Source organism: Hippoglossus stenolepis, chromosome 11 (genome assembly GCF_022539355.2).
Source record: "Hippoglossus stenolepis isolate QCI-W04-F060 chromosome 11, HSTE1.2, whole genome shotgun sequence".
Classification (NCBI taxonomy): domain Eukaryota; kingdom Metazoa; phylum Chordata; class Actinopteri; order Pleuronectiformes; family Pleuronectidae; genus Hippoglossus; species Hippoglossus stenolepis.
In genome coordinates, this window is record NC_061493.1 from 58,814 (window position 1) to 73,150 (window position 14,337).

At 38.8% G+C, this 14,337-nt stretch overlaps 2 long non-coding RNA genes across 6 annotated transcripts; both read right to left on the minus strand.

The window, feature by feature from the left end:
- Positions 1 to 3,877: 3,877 nt before the first annotated feature.
- LOC118101725 lies at positions 3,878 to 6,471 on the minus strand. Its single transcript, XR_004694579.2, has 5 exons — positions 6,432 to 6,471; positions 5,944 to 6,087; positions 4,620 to 4,668; positions 4,387 to 4,430; positions 3,878 to 4,004 (listed from the first exon to the last, which is right to left on the minus strand). It is a non-coding gene; the product is annotated as an uncharacterized LOC118101725 (long non-coding RNA).
- A 1,504-nt stretch (positions 6,472 to 7,975) lies between these two features.
- LOC118102025 lies at positions 7,976 to 11,957 on the minus strand. Of its 5 annotated transcripts, XR_007034711.1 has the most exons (9): positions 11,702 to 11,957; positions 10,849 to 11,052; positions 10,276 to 10,473; positions 10,007 to 10,183; positions 9,860 to 9,910; positions 9,203 to 9,289; positions 8,986 to 9,074; positions 8,276 to 8,482; positions 7,976 to 8,111 (listed from the first exon to the last, which is right to left on the minus strand). It is a non-coding gene; the product is annotated as an uncharacterized LOC118102025 (long non-coding RNA). The 5 variants fall into 5 exon arrangements; XR_004694613.2 differs by lacking the exon at positions 11,702 to 11,957 and having other exon boundaries at positions 10,007 to 10,180; positions 10,280 to 10,473; positions 10,849 to 11,664; XR_004694612.2 differs by lacking the exon at positions 11,702 to 11,957 and having other exon boundaries at positions 10,280 to 10,473; positions 10,849 to 11,664.
- Between the last annotated feature and the right edge of the window lie 2,380 nt (positions 11,958 to 14,337).

Below are 14,337 nucleotides of genomic sequence, written 5' to 3' on the forward strand. Positions count from 1 at the left end.
CATCTTCCAGATGAGCTTGTCTCAAATCGGAACAGTGGAGAAGGGATCTAGCGCAACTAGATAATGTCACCATATGAATTTGGAAAGGTCACAAAGACAGGAGTTGCATAATTTCTCCGATGCTAGCTTGAAGGGTTATGGTCAGTAGCTCATACTTGAGGCTTCAAACAAAGTTGAGATATAGTGTACTGATGAAAGAAGAGGACGTGCACAGGCATGAATGGAGATTGGGTAGGGTTTCAAAACTACTCACGGAAAAGACGGATTGGTGAGGAGTGGGTTATGTCCGCTTCGGCCACAAGAAACTGGGGTGAAAAAGGAAAGCTGCCTCCACAAGATGTCTTTGAAGTCGAGCTATAGTTCAGCCTTTCACTCGCCTTTGATAAGGATGTATAAGAAAATGTTTTTCATTAATGCCAGCATGTAAAGTTAAATGTAATTTATTTATGTTTATACTCGCAATAGCTCGTTTGTGTTTTATCTGTTCCCTTGCTCTTACGGTGTTTTCTGAAGATTGGTTGCGAAGGAGAAGAGAGTGAATTCATGTTAAAAAAATAAGGCTAACGGTTGAACATCAATAAACGCTTCTGGAAACATCAGTAAGCTTCACCATTGTCTGGCTGGGGTTCGCTACAATTAACATTTGCATTATTCTATGTAACATGTCTACAAAACAAGGCAACAGTTTTTTCTGGCATTTTCTGACAAGGGATTAGTTTGAGATATTGCAGGGAGAAACGGAACAGTCAGGAGCAACCACAGTGAGCTGTTAAAAAAAGAGGTGCAGTCAACAGGCCACACATCTCCATTTTCTAAGCCAGGTAACCACCATTTTCACTCTGTGCTACTATTAACAGACTTGTCATCTTCAACATGAAATCAGATCACAGTTGCACACATAATGATGGGAAAGGGACAATTTTGGACTGATGTCTTTATTAAAACAATTTCACATAGTTCCTTAACTGTCATTAGCCCTCCTGCGCCATCATACCATAATCTTAGCGCCTATCATACTGATTTTCAGCAAGTAGGGCGTTTTCTTCCATGTTTTCTCTCCGGTGATTTTGCTTAATTTCATCAAATTCATCTGATTCAAGCATCGCAGTCACTTTCCCGGCGCCATTGTGTTCAAGTAAATCTTGTGGATCGAAACATCTCGGCGACACTTCGACAATGCGAGACTCGTGTTGATTATCGATTTCCTCTGACTCCGCATAAAGACCAATGTTATTGGTAAAATATCGTGGATTTGCCTGCAAGAGGTTAAAAGCCCCTTTTCGCGTGAAATTCTTTTCAAAACAACTTCATTTTCTCTGCTTACATCCTAACTATCTTTAAGATTTTTGCATGTCTTTTCTAAAGCCCATTTATACATCGGTTTATTTTCACCATGATCGGGAGCAAGAAAGTAAGGCCTTAGCACTTGCTGATAGATTTCCAGCAGGTTGTTGCAATTTGCTTTGTTTCATTTATAAGATCAATACGAATAAGGAATTGTGTTTAGGGGAGGCAAATGCCATTTCTTTTGTTACAATACATTTTTAAACAATGGTAGAGGGATTCAACTCCTGGTACCCATGAACAAGGTGTGAACATTTCACACTTGTCCCTGCAAAGTGGTTGAATGCCCACAATTGGTGATTTGGGGATTCAAACTTTGCAACAACAAGAAGCTGGCAGAAGAGGAAATGTTTTAGATGCTTGGAACTTTTCCCTGTTCTCCAGAATTGTTTGCCTGTCTTATGTGTGCATTCAATTTTACTTAGTAAGGACATTAAATCTTATATTGGTAATATTTTCGTCACTAAGACTTTTATGCATTCTTTTACTTTTTTTTTGTATTTCCAAGCACAAAATTGGTTGGAACCCCAGGTGGCAGGATGACAAATAAAGACTGTAGCCTTTATATGTTACCCAGTTGTGCAATAAATAAACTTGTTATACATAAAAGGATCTTGGACTTGAAGATTTTTATGTCTTCTTAGTTTGTAATTTAAGGTAAGATTTAAGGCTGAAGTTGGAGGAAATGATCTCCAGAGATTCGGAGGGGTGGCAACCATGGCGAACAGCACCATCATAATCCGAATTTCTGCGGAGAGCCCTGATTGTAATGATGTTTTGGACAGTGGGAACTTCAAGCTGATGTGCTGGCTATATTCTCTCCTGCTTTGTACATTAAATGGATTCATTTTCAGATCCTCTCTGGCAGTTGTTTAGGAGGGAGCTCATTTGTGTGTGTAGTTTCGGCATAACTTAATCAGGCTCTGTAAACTCATTTTTAAAAATCTCTATGCCAATCTAACAAATGCAGCAAAACAAAATGAAAGCTTTAAACACCAACCCATTAAAATTGAATGCGTAATGTTACTGATGTCCACATTCACATTAAAGAGATTCCATTTGATAATCTGTTGTATTGTTTCAAGTAGTGGTATAATTTCTTCTAAATAAAACACATTTTTCAACTGAATTTATTCTTGTCTGGTTGATTGACAGGTGGCAACATATCACAACCCAGTCTCATCAGAAAACGTACACCACCTACGTTGGTCCACTTGGAAAAACGTAGTATTCTCACAATTTGGCCTCTCAGATTGTGAGATACCTACGTTTTGTCTGCCCATTGTTTTGCATTGGCCTGTGCCCACGTCACGTGACTCTCAAGATCCCGTCTGCGAAAACGAAAACATGGCGGACATTCCTTGTATTTTCAGATAAAAATGTCATTTTATAATATAGTTTGGGCATTAAAATACATTCTGACACCATTTCTAGCGAGAAATATGCTCTTTGCTTCCACAATCTTCAGCCAGTTCATGCTTACGATCTATATTTTATTAGTTATCACGAATATTTTTCAGATCTCCCAGAAAATCGTAGTAATGTCACGTTTTTATCGTTGCTATGGTGGTTGCTGTGAACGCTGCCATGCCGTAAACCACGTCGTAGCGTGCTGTTTGAATCATCGTCCGTGCGTTGCGTCGTTCAGTGAGCGTGAACGTTATTCACGTTATTTGATATTAATATTTGATGATAGATTACACCTCTAATTCGAAGGATCTAAGAAGTCCCGCAACTACATTCATACCGAGGCGGGCCCGAGTGCGCATGCGTGAGCGGACCCGTCATCTTGGACGGCTTAGTATAGCGAGTGCACATTTTTACAGTATATATGCCTATTGTGTATTTGATAAATTTGATATGGACTGATGATGAACATTAAGATTATTTTCGTATATCATTAATACATTTTTATCTTTACCTTTTCTTATAACTTTGTATTTGTATTTCTGCTATGTAAAGAGTTGTTTGTACATACTGTTAATCTTCATGTGCTCTGTAATAGCGATGAATAATAACAAATCTGCTGTCTACTTGAATTTTAATTTTTTATTTTGTATTACTGTATAGAGATGATAGACATACTGTATAAGGCAATATATCAATTATATAATTTATATATAAAATTCAGCAAACAATTCCAGCAGCAAATGGTTTTAGCAGTTCACACAAGGCGTTGGGGTTTGAAGGGTTTTTAATGTACCATACATACAAAACAAATTTGACAACATTCCTAAAATATAAATTAACAGTAAGCTAAAGAAACAGCAAGATAGTCTTTTCAATTAAACAAATACAAATAATAGTAATATTACATTATTAATATATACTGTATATACAGTATATATTGTATATACAGTATATATACTGTATATATATTGACATGCTCTGTTGTAATACATCTATATATCTATGTATATATGTGTATATATATATACATATATATACATAGATATATATATATATATGTGTATATATATATATATATATATATATAAGTAATATTAACAAAAACTTCTTGAAAAATAAACACTTAACATTGAACCTTTTATGTCACATTTGTGTGTGTGTATGCGTTTTGTGTATATTCATGTTGTGTGTATGTATGTCAACTCCCGGTGTTCTCCTTTGGCACACACTGCAAGCGCCACGTCTTCCCACTGTAATTAACCAAGAATTTTTTTTACATTAGCATTGAATGGAATTCAAAACTTGACAAGGAAGAAGGGCAACGAGACACAGCGAGCTATAAATGCCATATGCATTTAACATGCACACAGTAAGCTGATTAGTGTAAATGACCTGATTATTGTAAGAGTCAATTGTCAAGACAATAGTTTATACTTGTCTTTTTAAAAATATTTTTCAAATAAATAAATAGCACCACATTAGCAGCAACAATTTACATAAAAGTAAAGAAATGCATAATGTTATATAAGAAAAACTAACGATATATAATACTAATTTCTTAATTGTAATATTGCAGTAAACATTAAGTAATTTTAGGGACAATCAAATCCAATTAAGAGACATTGTACATACCACATGGAACAGGGCTCCCGCTCCACCAGTTCCATTACGTTCCCCTGAAACACATTAAAACATGTTTACCATTAAAAGCAAACCTATGGTCAGATGACTTTACAGTTTGAAGTTGTGGTGATTGTAAATCCAGTTAGTATCTCTGTAGTACAACATTTTTTTGTATATTACAACTACATTTTTTGACCTCAAATTACAACAAATAAAACCTTCAACCTTTTGCTTTTCAGTACCTTCTTCACCGGGTAATACTTCTCTCCTCCAGTGATTGAATGGTTGCTTCTGAAAGAGCAAAACAAGAGTACACTTACTCTCAATCTGACCTCATATATTTTAATATTAGCATTGTTGCACAATTTGATAATCAATTGTCAGTGAACATCCTAATACTCCTACCAGAGCTATGCATTTAGCACATGCATCATGGAGATCATGGGAACCTACTGGAAATGCTAAAAAACTGGGTGTGTCAATCTAGGGCTGCAACAACTAATCGATTAACAGTCGACTTCCACTCCAACAAAAAACAATAGTGTTTGGGGTTCCACAGGGTTCCTTCCTGTGCACTTTTAACTTGACATGATTCCCCTTGGCTTTATCATCAGCAAAAATAACATGATTACGTTGACCAGCAACATTTCATCTCATTATCCGCTGATGACTTCAAACCCATTAACTATTCAGCTGGTTGGAAAGAAATAACCACTAGATGGCAGCAAACCTTATTTGGCTTTAGAACAGGGAAAAAAACAGATCATGCTTATGGGTTTTAAATCATAGACACTAGGGCTGTACAAGATATCTAAAAATTACGGTCATCGCAATATCAACATGGGCGATGTACATATCACAAAAGACTGCTTGGACTGCGATAAATGGTGTTCAATGTGCCATGTATTCACGCTCTGCATGTCAATATATTTGGCCAATTAGATGGAGCCCTGCTGCCCTAGATAATAAATTAAAGATATTCAGTTCATTGTGCGCCGGCTCTGTCAAATTTCGTACTGCCTCCTTAAAAAATTGTTAGTAATCACGCTTGTCCCGGGCCAAATTGATGTCTATAAATGGATGATTATATAAAAGAATTGCACAGCTTCTTTAATATAGTCCCAGAATCTGAGGGAAAGGTAACGGCGCACAAACACAGACTCCGCTGCTCACTTTTCTCACTTTAGTCGCCCTACGACATATGTTTGTGAGTCCAAATCCACTAAAAATATGTGAAAAGATAAAAAATCTAAAGAGTAAACATGAATGATGAGCTCAGTTTTAGGGATCATATCCATTCACACACTCAGATATATATATATATATGAATATAATACTCCAATGTATTACCACAATATCACAACTCTAGCAAAACAAAACAAATTTCCATTTACATAATGTAGTGTCATGACAATTGTAGAAACAAAGTTCACAAACATCAGTCATCTTTAGGAAGATTTCAAAGGTTAGTTACTCTGACCTACATGTGTGTATTATTTACTTGTGTAACACCTTAGTAAAAATACGTTATTGTGTTCGTTTTCTAAAAATGTCACCACAACATACCCTGATTCAACATGGCACTGGGAGGCTGCATGGCAGGACTGGTGGAGGGTTGTTTGAGAGGACAAGCGGCCAGTTGGCTGATGGGTGGCTGGTTGGCAGGGATGATGGAGGGTTGGTGAGTGGAGGGATGCTGGTTACTCCAACCTCAATGGAACAAAAACACATTAATATCAGAGTAATGTTTTGTGGTGCATACTAGCATATTCATTATTTTCAATACATATAAATAAAATACATCCATACAACTTAATTTGATCTATGCTTTAAATGTGGTGTTTATGACTTTGCAGTAGACTGAGCTATATGTTGAGATTTCACATTCAAGTTAGTATACACATACACACTACACTATACTATACATTCCTAGCATTTCACACCAAACTGAAACGTTAGGAACCAATATAAACTCTGCTCCATGGTAATTATTAACAAATGCCTAATACTTTTCAATACTGAAATATTAAAATTCATAATTGCTCGTCCCATACCTGTCCAGGAGCATCAGCTGTTGTGGAGCGTGTCAGGATTTCCGCGATGATGACAATGCCCGCCCTACTCTGGTTCTGATTGGCTAACCCTGACCCTAACTCTGACGGTCCTCATTCCTAAACACCAATACATAGCTCTGGCGCCAATCAGGATTACTAGCCAATCAGAGGGAGAGTAGGGCGGGTGATGACTTCGTCATCCCACAGGCCCCCCCCACCACCACCACCATCCCTAACTTGCAGCCACCCCTCCCCCACACACACTGTGTACATACTCTCTGGACTACTTATGTATTCTCTCACAACAATATTTATACTTGTGTCCATATATTATGTCCATATACTTACACCAATACTCTTCTGCATGATATATTTTGAATACTTCTGAACATTTTTATGTGTTCATACTGTATGTATCTTAGTGTATTCATTTTCTACTTTCACTACCAATGACATTGACTCTGTATAAATCTATGGTATCCATCTGACTTGATACATATATCTGCATTCAATTTGGGCAAGTGTAGACCTAATTTTCCTTGTGAAACACTTTTCATATCACAGTCTTCCCTTTGATTTTTAACATTGCTACTCCCTTCCCCTAGACCCCAATGCAGCATGGTCCCTGGTTTTCAGGATTACAGTATAGAGTACCTAGTGGGTGCATGTTTTAAGAGGACCCAAATATGAACTACTAAGACGTCACATTGTTTCTCTTGAGCTCATGGAAATGACCTTCACCTTCCACCTACTGTCACCTGAACCATACCGTACTGGGTGTGATTTGAGGTTTTGACTGTTCATACCTGGACTATATCTTCACTCCAAGTGGTGGGACAGCCTCACACTTGGATGTAAACCAATTTTAGAACATATTTGCTTATACTGAGATCTTTTAAAGTAATGTCCCAGAAATGATTTCTGATAGAAACCCCTGCCTCATTACCGCTACCAGCTACTGATTGAAGTGAAACATCTATTGCTGTACTGCTGTGTTCATTTCTTTGATGTTAAGAATGTTTCTCATATGACCTTATCAGATTGCATTGTGAAACATCTGGGTCACCTAATTTTAGTGTAAACAAGAGGGTGGACTCTGACTTATGACTGGATGTATTTAGCACTGATACACAAGCTTGATGTTACACATCTTAAACAATATGATATGGGCGCCACTTAGACAACCAGACCTGTGTGCTTTGCTGTGACTATAAATGACTGAAACCTCAGATAAAGAAAGTAATTTTCTGACTTCAGTAGCTGAGGTACTCTCTACAGAATGTAATGTGCCCATTCTACTTCAAATCCATTTGATCCTTTTTTGTTTATTTTGCTTAAAGCAGAGCATTCACTGCTTTAACTCAATCAGCATCTTATCTGCCAATAACATGGTGTAGAAGTGCAAGGAAATCCCAATATGTTATGATCAATGTCATTTATTATGCACAGAAATTACATTAAGGCAGTTGCTGGAAATGATATGATCAACAATTCTCATGCAAAAAATACAAAAATAGTGTTGGAGAGGGGGTTTCAGAGGGAGGGGCAGCTATGGAGAAGGTTCTGTCACTCCAGGTTTGCTGCTTGGTGTGATGGAGACAGGAGGTTAGCATCAGGAGCGGAGGCTGCAGGAGGGAGTGTGGAGCTGGAGCACAGTGGTACAGCTTCACTTGAGAAGAACTGAAGGACACAAACAAACCATAGTGTTAAATTCTGAAGATGGTTCCCTCTGATGATTGCTATGCTAAAGCTAACAGCTACCCAACACAAAGCTAAGGCCTTCCTAAGGCTGCCAGGGAGTAGCAACAGTAGCAGTGCAGCAACAGAGTTATTCACACATTTACCTAATCACAGCACTCGCAGTTCTTGAGCAGCGAAGAAGTAACTCTCCATGTTTTCCTCTTCAGAGGAGGAGTCATCCAAAGACATTGTTGCCGTTCCAGAATATGTCGGACCCACTGCAGCCTGCTGAGCTTGAACTTTGTGCAATCTTCTCTTGAGCACGCAGAGTAGACCCTCATGTCCCGTCTCCGTAAATGCCTCAGTACTGCCTGAGAATATATGATAAAAAACAAAACGTTTTAATAGTGCGTTTGTGTGTATGTATATATACACACATACAAGGCTTTCTTTTCTACAGAAATCTTTTTCCTGAGTTGATGTCTCTGCTTATTGCCATCTAGAATGTGAAACCAAACACTAACATTTTAATGCCTCTGCAATAGCCAGTTGCCGGAGGCATAACTGTATGTTTTCGGGTTGTCCATCTGACTATTTGCCTTAAAGTCAAAAGGTCAAGGCCACAATGACCTCATCTTACGGTTTCAGTTGTCGAGGTTACAGTGACATTTATATGAGAAAAAGTATGTAGAGATATGTACACAGAAACTGCACTGGTTAGCGGAGTCATACAACCGCAGTGCGGTAATTCTAGTTTTGTTTTTTTTATAAATGGGTTAGCTATTTTTACAATCTACAAATAGTAATCAATACATTTTGTCACAGTATGTTACACAAAGAAATTGGCATTAAAGTTGGCATCTTGTTGTCTCACCAGCCTGACGATACAGCTGAAATCTTTGCTGCTTAATGCTCAAATAGAGTCCTCAATGGCGTTCTGCAAGTCATTTTGATTGGTTGGTCCTTGTGAAGAGGAGAATAAAATGAATTAGTGCCAATATCAGTTTACAATCAAACCTTTTTGTGTAGACCTTGTGTAAACAGAGTCAAAGGACATTGTGCAACAATGACATACATTTTTTCCACAGTACCTGTCGTCCACTGCTGAACATCTGACACCCATTACTGGACTGTGTCTTCCTGTAGAGTGGTGATGTTCTCAAGGTCCTTTGCACAGTCTGTCAAAACAAAATCAGAGTTACAAAATGTTAATGCTGCACAACCCTTTGCAGATACGGCTAGTATTTGCACACCACATCGGAGCAAAACAAAACTGCAGTCTGTGAAGCAAGCAGTTTTTGTAGATATAAGGGAAGTGCAAATATTTCTGCACGGAACATATTCAGTCCCTTAAGCAAAAAAACAATGGCCGACAGCAACCTCAACGCCTTCGTCTACTTACAGACTAGTGAGTCTCGTGCTGCTGCCCACTGACCGATACAACATCGCTCTTTTCTAAAACTAATGAAGGCAAATTCACACATGTAGACAGAAATAAACAGTATAAATTAAAAAGGTGTAAATATTGCTAACATGATGTTTGATGGGGTCATCATTATACATAACAGAGGAAATCTTTGCACATCTATTTCGTGAGACAGGCGACAGGTGCGTAGGAGAAGGATAAATTCAGAAGGTGGTGGGGTTTTTGTTTTCTACTTTCCAAACATCATTATTCATAAATAAAATTGGTAGGGTACAAGAAAACGTTGCGTCGTAAAATAAGGGACAATGTAATATAACTTTACGTGTTTTGTCGTCTCATGGATGTAGTCAACCAAGGAAGACACCTCAGAATCCTTGGCCAGAACAACAAAAAATCAATCAAGTCTCAAACATATAAAAATATATACATATTTACAAATGTACTGTTTATGGCACTCTAAATTTTTTACCCTGGTTGGCTCTTAAAGCCGTATAGTTTACGGATCCCATCCACTGCAAAAGCCAACATGGAGGGTGTGCACGCAGGGCACTGAATGCTGCACCTGAGACAGCCTCTCAACTTCAAATTTGGCATAGGTCTATTCCAGTAATGCATTCTGCATGGTATCCCCACATATCTTAATCTGCTAGAAAAAGACAAAAATCCAACACTATATTATAGTAAATATATGGGAAACATATTGCAAGCAGTCGGTAATTAGTTCCATTTTATACTCACCGACCTAAGACTTTTGTGCGATGTTCAGGCATGCTAACAAAAGCTTGCCGTGACATTCCCAGAGCCGCAATCTTGAGATCCTCATATTTAGTGAACCAATCCACTGCATACAAGGTTTTAAAATTGACTGTTGCTGGCCAGTACCCACTTTCAACTAGATCAGCAATGTCCACTGAAAAAGTCTTTGAGTGTATCGCCCTGAAATTCAAAGACAAAAGCAATTATTTCAATGCACAAGCAATCTTAAATGACATTACTGCATACATTTTTTCCCCAAAAAACATTTAGATTCCTTCCAATCAAATTTACTTGCCTTCCTGTGGAAAAAGTTGTTTTCCCAGTTGAACAATCACAGCAGGGAAGCATGCTTGGTCAAAAATCAACCATTCTAGGAAGCAAGGGAAAAATAATTTGATGTACTAAATTCCAGTAACATCAACGTTAGTCAGCGGAGGTATTCTTTCAGTGTGATATTAACTTATATTTCACCCAGCGTACTTTGGGGATTTAATAAAAAAATTATATTTAGTATATTATATAAAATGGTGTTTGTGGTATGTAACTTAAAAGTACCTCTTTAATGGTAGGAGAATTTCTCTCCCTCATCTTCCTCGATGTATGTGGATGGTGGCAGTGGCTTAAACCCGGCTTCTGTTTCTCTCCAGGTCTCCTTCTCTTTGGGAGAGGCTGCCCTTCCTGTTCCTCATCAAGCAAAACAAACTGTTCGGTCCCAGTTTTTGACGTTGCTGAAACTCCTGTAGCTTCACTTGGATCCTCCTTGATTAAAAAACAGAACATACCAATTGTTACTTAAAATGTATCGCAACGCCCGAACATCTTGTTTTGAAAACATTATTGTCATATTGCATACTATAAATTAAACCAAATTGATCTGATATTGTGGAGTAATGGTAGACAAATACATCCCTTGTTAATCTAAAGCATTCATAAATCAAAGTTCAAATCATAAACCACCCTTAATTTGAAAGACGAAATCAAACTATCACACTCCAAAAATAGGGAAGCTCTCAAAACTTAGAATGACTGTATAGTGAAGGCCCCACAATGGGCCTTTCACCCTGCACCCTACACTGTATCATGTAGAACTATTTTATGGGCTGATTCGTGGTTTCTGTTAGTTTCCTTATACCATTACATTATCTGTTTATGTTTATATTTATATTGTAGCGTCCCTCAATGATGAGCTAAGCGTCTGGAACTGGTCTCACCAACCATGTATTCACATCCCAGGTAACACAGGCTACAATGGGCCGTAGCCTGAGTACAAACAATAGAATATTAGCAAATGAATAGCATCCATTGTCTGTATCGACAGACTCCACATTCGCTGTGTCAGCACTCGGACTGTAAACCCAGATATTACAATATTACAATATTTAAAAACAAAACAAAATAAACTACTTACCTGACAGAAGGATTATAACATCGTCGTCTTCCAAGCGCTCCATGTTTATGACGTAGCTTTGTGTTAAATGGACCGGAAAGTTAAAAAAAACTTTATTTACGACAGTCACACGACAGGTCCGCTCACGCATGCGCACTCGGGCCCGCCTCGGTATGAATGTAGTTGCGGGGACTTCTTAGATCCTTCGAATTAGAGGTGTAATCTATCATCAAATATTAATATCAAATAACGTGAATAACGTTCACGCTCACTGAACGACGCAACGCACGGACGATGATTCAAACAGCACGCTACGACGTGGTTTACGGCATGGCAGCGTTCACAGCAACCACCATAGCAACGATAAAACGTTACATTACTACGATTTTTCTGGCGAGATCTGAAAAATATTCGTGATAACTAATAAAATATAGATCGTAAGCATGAACTGGCTGAAGATTGTGGAAGCAAAGAGCATATTTCTCGCTAGAAATGGTGTCAGAATGTATTTTAATGCCCAAACTATATTATAAAATGACATTTTTATCTGAAAATACAAGGAATGTCCGCCATGTTTTCGTTTTCGCAGACGGGATCTTGAGAGTCACGTGACGTGGGCACAGGCCAATGCAAAACAATGGGCAGACAAAAACGTAGGTATCTCACAATCTGAGAGGCCAAATTGTGAGAATACTACGTTTTTCCAAGTGGACCAACGTAGGTGGTGTACGTTTTCTGATGAGACTGGGTTGATCAATAATATTTTTTGACTTTGATCTAAAGGACACCACTCCCTGAGGATTTGACTTTGATGGCATTCTTCTTTGTGCCTATGATGTGCAATGACACTAGGGTTTATAATCTTCTATAATCATTTTCCCCATAGAAGGTATCATACAAGTCACATTGTTTTTTCATTAACATTTACTAAGAGACAGTTCAGTGAAGAAGGATGAGTAGAAATCTCAGTATGGAAAGGAATAAATTGACCCCAAGCAAAGGACGTCTTCCCTTGTCCAATCAAGCCTTCCATGCAAGAAAAAAAGGGAAAGAGTGGACAAGGACCAAAGCTTGTTTTGCAGAGCCACCAACGGTCAACCCACAGAAGACAATACATCTCCAAGAAGAGGTTAAATCGTTGCTGAAGCTGGATGAAATTAATTTTCCAACACTGCATGAAGGGATCTCCAACCAGGACAGTAGTGAGACAGAGACGATTCATAAGAAAACTAAATCTCAAAAGAAGTCTTTGAAAATTGTGGCCAATGTTGTAATTGGATTTCCAATCCTTAGACCTGAAGTGAAAAGGAAAGAGCAGTCTCCACTAAAGAAAAAAAAGGAAGTTGTGCATTGCTTTCCATTTGCAGCATGTCAGGAAACAAAGGCAACAAACATGACTGTCCTGCGGACGGAGCCAGCAGAGACAATTGAAGACCAGACTGTCCTGAGGATGGAGTCAGCAGAGATGTATGAAGACAAGATTGTCCTGAGTATAGAGTCAGAAAAGATATATGAAGACAAGACTGTCCTGAGGACAGAGTCAGCAGAGACAATTGATGAACAGACTGTCCTGAGGACAGAGTCAGCAGAGACAATTGAAGACCAGACTGTCCTGAAGATGGAGTCAGCAGAGATGTACGAAGACGAGATTGTCCTGAGTATAGAGTCAGAAAAGATAGATGAAGACAAGACTGTCCTGAGGACAGAGTCAGCAGAGACAATTGATGAACAGACTGTCCTGCGGACGGAGCCAGCAGAGACAATTGAAGACCAGACTGTCCTGAGGATGGAGGAAGAAGCAAAAGTGTCTCAGTCTCCATCTCCACAGGCAGAGGCATCGACTTCTCAGTCCACAGGAACACAGTCTGCTGGGACAGCTGAAGATCTTTCTGCACAAACAGAGGCATCTGCATTTGTGTCTGCATCTATGCCTCAGTCTGTATGTGGAAGGGGGATTGATTTGACCACACAGGACCTCTTTATACCTGAACTAGAGATGAATCGGCTCCTGTATGAGAAGGACATGAGGATCCACTCTGTGGTACAAGGAAATTATGATCTTGTTCGAAGGGCACAGAATGTAAAGCGAGAAATAACAGATATTTCTGAGATTAAAAAGAACACAGGATGCGACTTTCAGCACAGATGATGCTTGAGTTGAATGCTAACCAAAAGCTCAGAGACCTTGAGAGAGCTGTCCACACAGAAAGAGAGAAAGCAATGGAGGCAGAGACATGCCTGGACAGAGAGATTGAGGAAACATCCAAAATTAAAACCTCACTGGTCCAAGCCCAGGACCAACTAGAAAAGTCAAGATGCCTGTGGGAGCAGGACAAGTCCCAAATCCTGGCTAAACATAGTCAGGAAACTCACAGGCTCGAGACAGCTCTGCTCCAGGTACAGGAAGGAGCAAAGAAGGAAAGATTCCAGTGGCAGTTGAAAATATCCACACTTGAGGAGTCTCTCAAAACCATTAATCAAGCTCTGGATGCCATGGAGGACGATAAGGTAAAGTATGTCGAAGAAATGATGGGGAGAATGAGGATCCTTGAAGAGATGATAAAGGTGGTAGAGAGCAAACCAAAGAAGCCCTCTTTGCTGAGACGATTCCTCCAGTTCTTCAGAAGAACCAGGAAAACAAACTCTCGCTCTTAACT